Here is a 12,765-nt window from a genome sequence, read left to right on the forward strand (position 1 = left end):
CACAGCCCCCTGTAAGTAATGCCACACAGCCCCCTGTAGGTAATGCCACACAGCCCCCCTGTAGGTAATGCCACACAGCCCCCCTGTAGGTAATGCCACACAGCCCCCCTGTAGGTAATGCCACACAGCCCCCCTGTATGTAATGCCACACAGCCCCCTTGTAGGTAATGCCACACAGCCCCCCCTGTAGGTAATGCCACATAGCCCCCCCTGTAGGTAATGCCACATAGCCCCCCTGTAGGTAATGCCACATAGCCCCCCTGTAGGTAATGCCACATAGCCCCCCCTGTAGGTAATGCCACATAGCCCCCCCCTGTAGGTAATGCCACATAGCCCCCCCCCCTGTAGGTAATGCCACATAGCCCCCCCTGTAGGTAATGCCACATAGCCCCCCTGTAGGTAATGCCACACAGCCCCCGTGTAGGTAATGCCACACAGCCCCCCTGTAGGTAATGCCACACAGCCCCTCTGTAGGTAATGCCACACAGCCCCCTTGTAGGTAATGCCACACAGCCCCCTTGTAGGTAATGCCACACAGCCCCCTGTAGGTAATGCCACATAGCCTCCCCTGTAGGTAATGCCACATAGCCCCCCTGTAGGTAATGCCACATAGCCCCCCCTGTAGGTAATGCCACATAGCCCCCCCTGTAGGTGATGCCACATAGCCCCCTCTGTAGGTAATGCCACATAGCCCCCCCTGTAGGTAATGCCACATAGCCCCCCCTGTAGGTAATGCCACATAGCCCCCCCTGTAGGTAATGCCACATAGCCCCCCCTGTAGGTAATGCCACATAGCCCCCCCTGTAGGTAATGCCACATAGTCCCCCCTGTAGGTAATGCCACATAGCCCCCCTGTAGGTAATGCCACATAGCCCCCCCCCTGTAGGTAATGCCACATAGCCCCCCCTGTAGGTAATGCCACATAGCCCCCCCTGTAGGTAATGTCACATAGCCCCCCTGTAGGCAATGCCACCCCCCCCTACTTTCCTGTAGGGGACGGCTCTGGAGAAATCCCTCACTTCACTGTCCATATATGAACAGTGAAGTGAGGTACTTCTCCTGGAACGGAATCTCCGGCCACATAGGTGGGGATTCCGCTTCAGAAGTCCCTGACGTCACTGTCCATATATGGACACAGTGAAGTCAGTGACTTCTCCTGGAGCGGAATCCCCGGCCACATCGGCGGGGATTCCGCTTCAGAAGTCCCTCACGTCACTGTCCATATATGGACACATTGAAGTCAGTGACTTTCCCTGGAGCGGAATCCCCGGCCAATTCGCCGGTGATTCCGCTTCAGAAGTCACTGTGTCCATATATGGACACAGTGAAGTCTGTGACTTCTCTTGGAGCGGAATCCCCGGCCACATAGGCGGGGATTCCGCTTCATTAGTCCCTGACGTCACTGTCCATATATGGACACAGTGAAGTCTGTGACTTCTCTTGGAGCGGAATCCCCGGCCACATCGGCGGGGATTCCGCTTCATTAGTCCCTGACGTCACTGTCCATATATGGACACAGTGAAGTCTGTGAATTCTCTTGGAGCGGAATCCCCGGCCAATTCGAAGGTGATTCCGCTTCAAAAGTCACTGTGTCCATATATGGACACAGTGAAGTCTGTGACTTCTCCTGGAGCGGAATCCCCAATCCCGGGCTTGGGGATTCCGCTCCTACAGTGAGCAAATAAACACCCTCCTCCTCCTCCTCACATGCGCTTCGGACTGTGAGGAGGAGAAGGAGAGAGCGAGCTACGGCAGACACGGCCGTCACAGTGCACACCGACACCACATATTAAAACTTGTGCATGCGCAATGAAACACTGCTGCTGAAGACGCAGCCATATCATTTAACAGAGCATGCGTGGTAGTGTCAACCACGCATGCTCTAAGCAGATGGGGAAAACACGTGGTACAGTTATGTCATTTATGACGTAACCGTACAATGTGAAAACCGGAAACCGCAAACCGGAAGTTAGGCGCGAATCGACGGGTATGCACAGGAAGTGCAAATTTTACATGGACAAGCGGTCACGTGACCGAAGAGGGGATACGACGATACATCCAGCAAATCAAACGTAAGTACATTACAAAGTTAAATGTTTTTTATTGTTTAGTTTAATTAAAAGTAATTTTTTACTTCCGGAAAACCCCTTTAAAGTGTTTTATTTCTGCGATTTGATGAGAAAAGGCACATTTTAGCTTAGAATAGCCGTTAACAATTAAAGCTTTAGTCAATTTTTAATCGATTGTGAAACAAAATCAAAACAATAAAGCGTTAGGTCAACAACACCTCAAATTCCCAGACAGTCTCCCACACTGGTTCTAGCGAGGCCTTAAGCCGTGTAACTTCTGCGATCCGACGAGAGCAGGCACATTCAGCTTAGAATGGCCATTGACATTAAATGCCTTAATCCATAGTCCTTTTTAACCTATTGTGAAACAAAATCTAAACGACATAAAAAGTCAACCGCACCATGGATTCCCAGACAGTCTCCCACACTGGTACTAGCGAGGTCTTGAAGTGTTATTCATCTGCGATTTGACGAGAAAAAGCTAATTTTAGCTTAGAATGGCCATTAACTTTTAAAGCTTTAGTCTATTTTTCTTTTTAATCGATTGTGAAAGAAAATCTAAACAACAAAGCGTTAGGTCAACAGCACCACGGATTCCCAGACAGTCTCCCACACTGGTACTAGCGAGGTCTTAAAGTGTTATTCTTCTGCGATTTGATGAGAAAAGGCACATTTCAGCTTAGAATGGCGATTAACTTTTAAAGCTTTAGTCTATTTTTCTTTTTCGTTTCAATAGTTTTTTATTAGTTTTTGCATGAAAACAGAACAACATTTTCGCATTTAAACTTTGCGATATCATTGGTACAATCAATCATCTCTTCATAGAAAGCAAAAATTAAAGCAGTCGTGGTTGGAGAGATGTCATTGTGTCATAACATTAAAAAAAGAACAGAAAAAGAATAAACATGCAACGAAGAACATGTAAGCCACATATATCATCTTGGCAAATCTTGATACCCCATATTGGGGAAAGACAATGACTTCGAGGCCAAGTGCACCTTCATGTTATGCATTGTAGTATACACTCGTTGACCATGGATTCCATATTGCTGAGAATTTGTGGAACGAGGAGTTACCCAATGAGATGATTTTTTCATATGCATATGTCGTATTGATAAGTATAATCAGTTCTCCTATTAGCGGGGCAGCAATTTCCTTCCAATGGCGAGTCACCACCAATTTGGCCATGACTAGGATTTTACAAATCAAGCATCTAAGCGCTACAGGTATTGACTCCATTTCTATAAACAACAGGGCCATCTGGGGAGATTGTGCAATATTACATTTGGAGACTATGGACACAAGGTCAAAAACCTGAGACCAGTACGGAATGAGTATAGGGCATGCCCACAACGTATGATAAAGAGTGCCAGTGTGGCCACAGCTTCTCCAGCATAATGGTGATGACTCAGGGAACATTTTGTGTAGTCTATCAGGGGTGTAGTACCACCGTAGTGAGGTCTTTATAGCAGCTTCTACGTGTTGGATACAGGGTAATGCTTTGTAAATTAATTTAAATGCAGCCACCCAGGCTTCTTCTGAAAAAGAGCAGTTCAATTCTCCTTCCCAGAGCCGCATGGGATACGTTTTGGAGAAGAGTGAGTGTTAATGTACCGTGTTTCCCCGATAGTAAGACACCACCGATTGTAAGACGTATCGGGGGTTTCAGGGGGGTCGGCTAATATAAGCCGTACCCCGAAAGTAAGACATATGTCTTACTTTCGGGGAAACACGGGGGTATTGCCGCCTCCTGCCCAATTCCGCGCCGCCCCCCTCTCCATACGTCACCGCGCCGTCCTGTGATGGCGCGGGTACTGAGACTGTACCCACGCGATCAGCGGCAGGAGCACGGCTGTTATACACAGCCTGGCTCCTGCTGCAACTGCCGGAATCGAAGCGCGCGCCGATTCCGGCAGTTTAACCCATTAAATGCCGCTGTCAATAGTGACAGCGGCATTTAATGTGTTTGACAGAGGGGGGAGCTCCCTCTGTCACCCGATCGGCGCCCCCGCAAACAAATCGCGGGTCGCCGTCGGGTTTCCATGACAGCCGGGGGTCTAACAAAGACCCCCAGGTCTGCCTTCAGCATCTGCCTGTTAGGCGATGCCGGAGGCATGACCTAATAGGTTGCCTGTCAGTTTTACACTGACAGGCAATAATGCTTCGGTATACTAAGTATACCAAAGCATTATATATGCGATCGGCACATCGCATAGTGAAGTCCCCTGGTGGGACTAAAAAAAAAAATGTAAAACAGTTAAATAAAGTTTGTGAAAAAAAAAATAATAATAATTCGACAATTTTTTTCCAATATAAGACATACCCCGAAAGTAAGACATAGTGGGGCTTTTGGGGATAAAAAGAAAGTAAGACACTGTCTTACTTTCGGGGAAACACGGTAGTAGTTTATACACAAATCTCAGGCCCTTGCCATGTTTAGAAAGATACCCAAACATTTTAAAAAGACATACAGCATCAAAATTATTATACGTCATAGCACAATCTCTAATCTGGAGATATTTAAAGAAATCTGAGGCAGGAATAGAATATTGAGCCACGAGATGTTCAAAGCTCACCAAGCAATTATCTTTAAACAAGTGAGATACATTGGTAATGCCCTTCAGGGACCATGAAGACAGTGGTAAGTTGGGAACAATCAGTGAAAAGATATCAATGGGAATGTACGACTTTAATAGTGGGATTTGTTCAGTAGATGTGCGGTGTAAGTAGGACCAACACTGTAGGGTCGCCTGAGTTAGTGGAGATATTGAACGCATCAACGAAATATCCCAGAAGGTCAAAAACAAGGCGGTTTTTAAGCTTATCGGAGATATGTATGATGATTCAATTTGAAGCCAATGGATATCTTGATTATCCTGCCACCAATCCACAGTCTGTGCCACTAGGGTGGCAGTGTAGTAGCTATGTATGTTTGGGACACTCAGTCCACCCAACTTTTTGTCACGGGACAAGATATGTCGGGAGGTTCTGGGTTTACATCCAGACCACACAAAGCGGGATAGTGTTTTTTGTGCCGTCACAAAGAACTTGGAGGGCAAGCTGATTGGAAGGGTGCGAAAGAGGTATAATAGTCTGGGTAAAAGGAGCATTTTGTACGCTGCTATGCGTCCTATCCATGACGTGTCGTGTTGGAGAAGTCTCTCAGATTCTGCATGTATGGATTGAAGTAGGGGTTCGTAGTTGACTTTGTATAGGTCACGGAAGGAGGGAGAGATGGTAATTCCTAAGTATTGAATGCCATCTATTCTCCAGTCAAATGAGTATTTCGATTTCAGAAAATACAATGTGTCGGAATCTAAGTGTATGGGAAGCATCTGGGATTTCTGGGTGTTTAGCTTATAATAGGAGAGTTTGCCAAAGGATTTAATAACATCCATAACCGCTTCAAGTGAGCTAACAGGTTGGGAAAGGGACAAAATGATATCATCCGCATACAATGAGATGGTATGCACTCTGTTACCAATTTTTATACCATGAATTAAGCTATGTTTTTTGATGTGTTGGGCCAGGGGTTCCATAGAGAGAATGAATATTATTGGGGACAGGGGACAGCCCTGACGGGTACCATTAGAGATATCAAAAACCCGAGAAAGGACACCATTGGTGTACACTCTGGCCGATGGAGCAGAATACAGAGCCTGAATAGCAGTCAGGATGTCACCATCCAACCCCATCGTTTGTAGGGTCGAAAAGGCATATGTCCAATTAATACGGTCAAACGCCTTTTCTGCATCTAGTGCTAGGAGTGTCGCCCGCTCTTTAGTTGATTCCAGATGGTGTAGTAGATTCAAGACCCGACGGGTGTTATCGGATGCTTGTCTGCCTTTGATGAAACCGACTTGGTCACTGCTTATCAGGGTGGCTAACATAGGGGTGAGTCTATTGACTATCAACTTTGCGTAAAGTTTAAGATTGGCATTTAGCAACGAGATAGGCCGGAAGTTTTGAGGTGCGTCAGTAGCTTTACCTGGTTTGGGTAGTGTGACAATTAGTGCCGCTTGGTTTTCCCTAGGGAATGAACCGCAGGTCATGGCTTGTTGGAAAAATCTTCTCAAATATGGTACCAGTTGGGTAGCAAAGTTTTTATAATATAAGGTAGTGAGTCCGTCAGGACCAGGGGCTTTCCCTTGTGGAAGGGATTGTATGATTTTTACAATTTCCGATTCGGTGATAGGGGCGTTTAGTATCTGAAGTTGCGCTGGGGTGAGGCTAGGTAGAGAGGCAGATTGGAGGAAGTCTTGTATATCAGAGGGGATTGGCCGCTCGACAAAAGGATCCTCTCTAATATTATACAAGGAGGAGTAGTATTTGCGGAACTGTTCAGCTATGTCCCTAGGATCTACAATTTTGGCTTGAGACTGTGGATTCCGGAGGAACGGAATTCTGGATTTCTGGTGCTGGAGTTTGAGGCGCTCTGCTAATAATTTCCCTGCCTTATTATTTTGGGAATAGTATTTCGCTTTAGTTTTTCTAAGGGATTTTTCATACTCTGACAGCAGACACAATCTGAGGCGTTGTCTTAGAAGTAGGAGCTGAGACGCTTGGGCGTCTGTGGGAGCAACTTTGTTTTTTGCGTCTAAGCACCGGATTTCCTCAGTCAGGCCCAAGACTTCCTCTGCCTTTTGTTTTTTAACCATATGGCCCAGTCTGATAAAGGTGCCTCTAATGTAGGCCTTATGTGCGTTCCATAGGGCTGCAATTCCAATATCTGTTGTGTCATTAATTGCAAAATACTCCGCCAGGTCAGTCCCCACGGTTTTGCTATGTGTGGGAAGGGAGAGGAGAAAGGGGCTAGCCCTCCACAGGTATGTAGGCGGGGCATTGTGTGCTTCCTTGAGGGTCAGGGTGAGAGGAGCGTGATCTGACCAGCAGACGTCACCAATAGTCGTGGACTCAGTTAGGAAAATAGTCTCTTTGTCTACTAGAAACATGTCTAGTCTGGCATAACTATTGTGTACCTGAGAATGGTGCGTGAAGTCCCTCTCCTAGCTGTGTTGCATGCGCCAAATGTCGTGTATTTCTTCCTTCCAGAACAAATCACCTATGACGGCATGAGAATGGCGGGATTGCGAGGTGGAGTCCAGCTCCGCATCCATCACGGAATTAAAGTCTCCACACAAGATCAGTCTACCCTGTTTGTGTTTAGAAATTAGGCGTGTCATCTTGTGTAAGAACTTCAATTGGTGACGGTTAGGGGCGTATATTGTAACTATGGTATATTGGACATTATTAATAGAAAACCGTAGGATAATATATCTCCCATTGGGATCGGTTAGTAGATCAGACGTTTGGAAAGCGACCGTATTTTTCACAGCCAACAACACACCCCTAGTTTTGGTTGAGTGATGAGATTGAAAGACGTGGGGGAATGCAGGATGTTTCAGACGAACGGCATCCTTTTCTAATAAATGCGTCTCTTGCACGTAGAGGACGTCACAGGAAATTTTAAGGGCTTCTTTCCACATAGTAGAGCGTTTATATGGGTTGTTCAAGCCATTAACGTTAATGGAAGCAAATTTAAGCGCCATGACTATGTAAGGTGTGTTGTTGCTTGCGGACACATGAAAATAACCGTGTATCGAGTTGGGTGAACAGGAGAACATACCAATGCATTACAGATGTAATCAAGGAAAAGGCATTATGGAGAGACATATAGCTACCTCGGCAGGTCTGCAGATGTATGTGGCAAAACAGGACGAACCAAAACATAAGAAAAATGTACATTAAAGGAAATGTGTCTGAACACCGGCTGTGTTCAGGACAATAATGGGGGAAAACAGTCATCTTGAAAACCAGTACAGTGGACGGCACTGCATCCTAGTAAGCGAACCACCTCAACGCCGTGGACGATTGCGTGACCGGACCGTGTGCCATTCCTCAGCAACAGGAGGGGGAGCAGCTTTTGGCGTATTCTCCATTAGTGTGACCCGAATATTCCACAGGAGAAGGAGAGAGATGCCATCTTGTACGGATCTGATGATGTGTAAGGAGTCGTTCATGTGGACGAGCAGGCGCACAGGAAATCCCCATCTGTAGAGAATGATTGGCGCAAATTGCCTCCGTAGTTGCAACGTGGCCGCTGAAAGATCTGCATAGACAGAGACCATCTGGTATTGCGCGGGAGACGCTTCCTTCTTCCTAGATGCAGATCTGACGAGAGCAGGCACATTCAGCTTAGAATGGCCATTGACATTAAATGCTTTAATCCATAGTCCTTTTTAATCGATTGTGAAACAAAATCTAAACCGCATAACAATAGGTCAACAGCACCATGGATTCCCAGACAGTCTCCCACACTGGTACTAGCGAGGTCTTAAAGTTTTATTCTTCTGCGATTTGACGAGAAAAGGCACATTTCAGCTTAGAATGGCCATTAACTTTTAAAGCTTTAGTCTATTTTTATTTTTAATCGATTGTGAAACAAAATCTAAACAGTATAACAATAGGTCAACAGCAGCACGGATTCCCTGACAGTCTCCCACACTGGTACTAGCGAGGCCTTAAGCTGTGTAACTACTACAATCTGACGTGGGCAGGCACATTCAGTTCAGAACTGCCATTGACATCAAATGCTTTAATCCATAGTCCTTTTTAATCGATTGTGAAACAAAAGCTAAACATAAAAAGTCAACCGCACCACGGATTCCCAGACAGTCTCCCACACTGGTACTAGCGAGGTCTTAAAGTGTTATTCTTCTGCGATTTGACGAGAAAAGGCACATTTCAGCTTAGAATGGCCATTAACTTTTAAAGATTTAGTCTATTTTTATTTTTAATCGATTGTGAAACAAAATCTAAAGAGCATAACAATAGGTCAACAGCACCACGGATTCCCAGACAGTCTCCCACACTGGTACTAGCGAGGCCTTAAGCTGTGTAACTACTACAATTTGACAAAAGCAGGCACATTCAGCTTAGAATGGCCATTGACATTAAATGTGTTAATCCATAGTCCTTTTTAATCGATTGTGAAACAAAATCTAAACAGCATAACAATAGGTCAACAGCAGCACGGATTCCCAGACAGTCTCCCACACTGGTACTAGAGAGGTCTTAAAGTGTTATTCTTCTGCGATTTGACGAGAAAAGGCACATTTCAGCTTAGAATGGCCATTAACTTTTAAAGCTTTAGTCTATTTTTATTTTTAATCGATTGTGAAACAAAATGTAAACAACAAAGAATTAGGTCAACAGTACCACTGATTCCCAGACTGTCTCCCACACTGGTACTAGCAAGGCCTTAAGCCATGTAACTACTGTGATCTGACGAGAGCAGGCACATTCAGCTTAGAATGGCCATTGACATTAAATGTTTTAATCCATAGTACTTTTTAATCGGTAGTGAAACAAAATCTAAACGACATAATAAAAAGACAACTGCACCACGGATTCCCAGACAGTCTCCCACACTGGTACTAGCAAGGCCTTAAGCTGTGTAACTTTTGCGTTCTGACGAGAGCAGGCACATTCAGCTTAGAACAGCCATTGACTTTAAGTGCTTTAATCCATAGTCCTTTTTAATCGATTGTGAAACAAAATCTAAACGACATAATAAAAAGTCAACCGCACCACGGATTCCCAGACAGTCTCCCACACTGTTACTAGCAAGGTCTTAAAGTGTTATTCTTCTGCGATTTGACGAGAAAAGGCACATTTCAGCTTAGAATGGCCATTTACTTTTAAAGCTTTAGTCTATTTTTTTTTTTTTTTTAAATCAATACATTTTTTATTTACAATTTTTAAATTTTTTTTCCAACAGTATAAACCATCCTTGGTCCTAGAACATGGACCTGCATAGAATTAATACATACATGTGATATGTCAGTGAAAGGATATACATAAACAAGAAACAACAGACAACTTTGCTATGCCATATTCAATCAAATGTTAATACAAATTATGTACCAGAAAAATCTCTTCATTTAGGTATAATATTTCGATTTTACCCAAAGCTCCCAATAACTTGCATTCTTGGTATAACCAGAGGGAGATTGTAATAGCATGGATTCATGGTGACATGCTACATTTACCCTGCCTATCACTTCCGACAGGGAAGGGGAAATAGGAGACTTCCAGGACTTGGCAATTGCCGTTCTAGCAGCAATGAAGACATGGTGCACTAGTACCTGATGCTTTGCCATTATGTCTTCTAAACCAATGTCTAGGATAGCCAATTCCGTCCAGAAAGGAATAGATCTTCCTGTGATTTCTAGTAATAGGCGAAAGACCTCCTTCCACATCTCTCCCACCGTAGGACAGGTCCACCACATATGCAAGGTGGATCCCAAGGAGCCACACCCCCTCCAGCAGCCATTGGAACTGCTTTGAAATATATGTGCACATCTGGATGGTGTTAGGTACCATCTCAGGTGAATTTTACAGTTGAGTTCAATATGGTTAACACATTGGAATGACGAGTAATCCAACTAGAGGCCTTCAACCATTGTGCCATAGAAAACGTAGAACCCATCTCCCGTTCCCATCGTAGTATATGCTCTGTCTTCCCCGAGGACTGTTTTATCAAAAGGAGATCATAGCTAAAAGCTAAGCCCTTACTGTGTCCATGCCATTTAAACAGGAATTTGTTATATGAGGAAAGATTTGTAGGTTGAGCCGGGATAGCAATTGTTTGTATCATATGCCGTATCTGGAGATACTGGTAAAACATGGATTTAGTTACGCCATATTCCTTTACCAACTGCTCAAATGATTTCAAGTGTTTTCCCTCATATAAATCTGAAAGGGCTGTTACACCTAACAATTCCCATGTCTGCAAAAAAACATGTGGGACTAAAGGTTGAAATGCTTGCAACGGTATATGTTCATGAGATAGGTACACCCAATGATTTGCGCATACCTTTAATTTCCAGCATTTCAGTGCATCAGATGTGGTTACCAAAAACATTCTAGACCTATCTGTCCCCACATATGTCGCGGCCATCAGATTGCGTATGGAAGAGCGGGGAAACATCTAATTTTCCAACTGGGCCCAAAGTGACGGAGCTGTGGAGCTCCATAACGAACCTAACTGATCCATGGTGGCAGCTACATTATATGCCGTTACATCTGGGACTCCCAAACCCCCTTCCTTAACCTTCTGATACAATAAAGTTCTGGCTACCCTCGCTCGTTTATTATTCCAAATGAACTGGAGAAACAGGTTCTGAATCTGAGAGGAGATACTAGTAGGTATCAACAGTGGAATAGTCCTGCAAAAATATAAGTATTTGGGAAGCAATAACTGGAACTTATTCAGTCTTTCACACTCCAATCTCAAATCTGCCATGAGTAATTTTCTTGCAGAACAAGAGACAGCGAAGAGTAAAGTTTTATCCAAGTATACCAACCCTGAGTCTGCCCATGCCATATCAAAGTTGGACAAAGTATGTTTCAATTGAGGCTCTATATGTATTGGTAACATCATGGACTTAGAGACATTTAACTTATAATATGATATTTCTGAAAACTTAGAGATGATGCAGAGTAGTTCTGTCAAAGATAATAGGGGAGAGGTGCAAGTCACAATAACATCCTCCGCATATAATCCTATTTTGTGTTCTTTTCCACCCACCCGTATACCCGAGATATTTTCAGAATTTCGAAACATTTCCGCAAATGGTTCCATACATAGGGTAAAAATGAATGGGGATAGAGGACACCCCTGCCTAGTCCCATTAGTGATGTTAAAAGATCTAGAAAGAATACAGGAAGACAGAACCTTAGCCGATGGCGAGGAATATAGAGAAAGTATGGCTGATTTTATAAAGGAATGAAAACCAAATTTGTCCAAAGTACCTTCCAGGTATTGCCAGTTAACTCTGTCAAATGCCTTTTCGGCATCTAGGGAAATAAAGAGGGAGGCACTCTTAGACTCTCCGGCTATCTGTATAAGATCTAACATCCTGCGCGTACCGTCTCAGGCTTGACGGCCCTTGACAAACCCTACTTGTTCTAGCGCTATTAGGGATGGTAAGCACTCATTCAATCTATTCGCCAATAGTTTGGCATATAATTTTATATCGCAGTTTAATAGCGATATTGGGTGAAAATTGGCAGGGGAATTAGGGGATTTGCCCGGCTTAGGAGGTGTAACTATAGTGGCCTGTAACATTTCAGGGGGAGGGGCCTGCTTATTCGCAATATCCATGAAAGTAGCTTGCATATATGGAATCAGCGAGTCTGAGAAAGTTCGGTAATACTCATTTGGCAGCCCATCTGGCCCCGGGGATTTATTATGTTTGGAGCGAAGAATGGCTAATTTAATTTCCTCAAACGTAAAAGGGGTATTTATTGCCTAATTTGGCACTTACTGAGCGTAGGGACCGCCGCCCAGTTGTACCCCGTCGCCTAGGGCGGGTCGTTGCAAGTAGGCAGGGACAGAGTGGCAGGTAGATTAGGGCTCACTTGTCCATTTCCCTACCCCCAGCATTACATAATCACAAGCCCATATACCTAGTCTACCCTGGTCCCTGACACTACTATGGACCCCCTTGAGACCCTGGCCCAGCAAATGCAGGGTCTCTCCCTACAGGTAAAGGCCCTGGCTCAGAGGGTCAACCAGCCTGACGCTACCATGGTAGTGCCCCTCACCTCACCTCTTGAACCCCACCTCAAGCTGCCTGACCGGTTCTCAGGGGACCGGAGGACTTTTCTCTCCTTTCGGGAGAGTTGCAGG

The 12,765-nt window shown here is 44.7% G+C and overlaps 3 pseudogenes; all 3 read right to left on the reverse strand.

The window, feature by feature from the left end:
• Positions 1–2,275: 2,275 nt before the first annotated feature.
• Positions 2,276–2,394, reverse strand: LOC142694174 (5S ribosomal RNA; annotated as a pseudogene).
• Positions 2,395–8,902: 6,508 nt separating this feature from the next.
• On the reverse strand, positions 8,903–9,021 carry LOC142712138 (5S ribosomal RNA; annotated as a pseudogene).
• Positions 9,022–9,461: 440 nt separating this feature from the next.
• LOC142707846 (5S ribosomal RNA) lies at positions 9,462–9,580 on the reverse strand (annotated as a pseudogene).
• Between the last annotated feature and the right edge of the window lie 3,185 nt (positions 9,581–12,765).

Source organism: Rhinoderma darwinii, chromosome 1 (assembly GCF_050947455.1).
Source record: "Rhinoderma darwinii isolate aRhiDar2 chromosome 1, aRhiDar2.hap1, whole genome shotgun sequence".
NCBI lineage: Eukaryota > Metazoa > Chordata > Amphibia > Anura > Rhinodermatidae > Rhinoderma > Rhinoderma darwinii.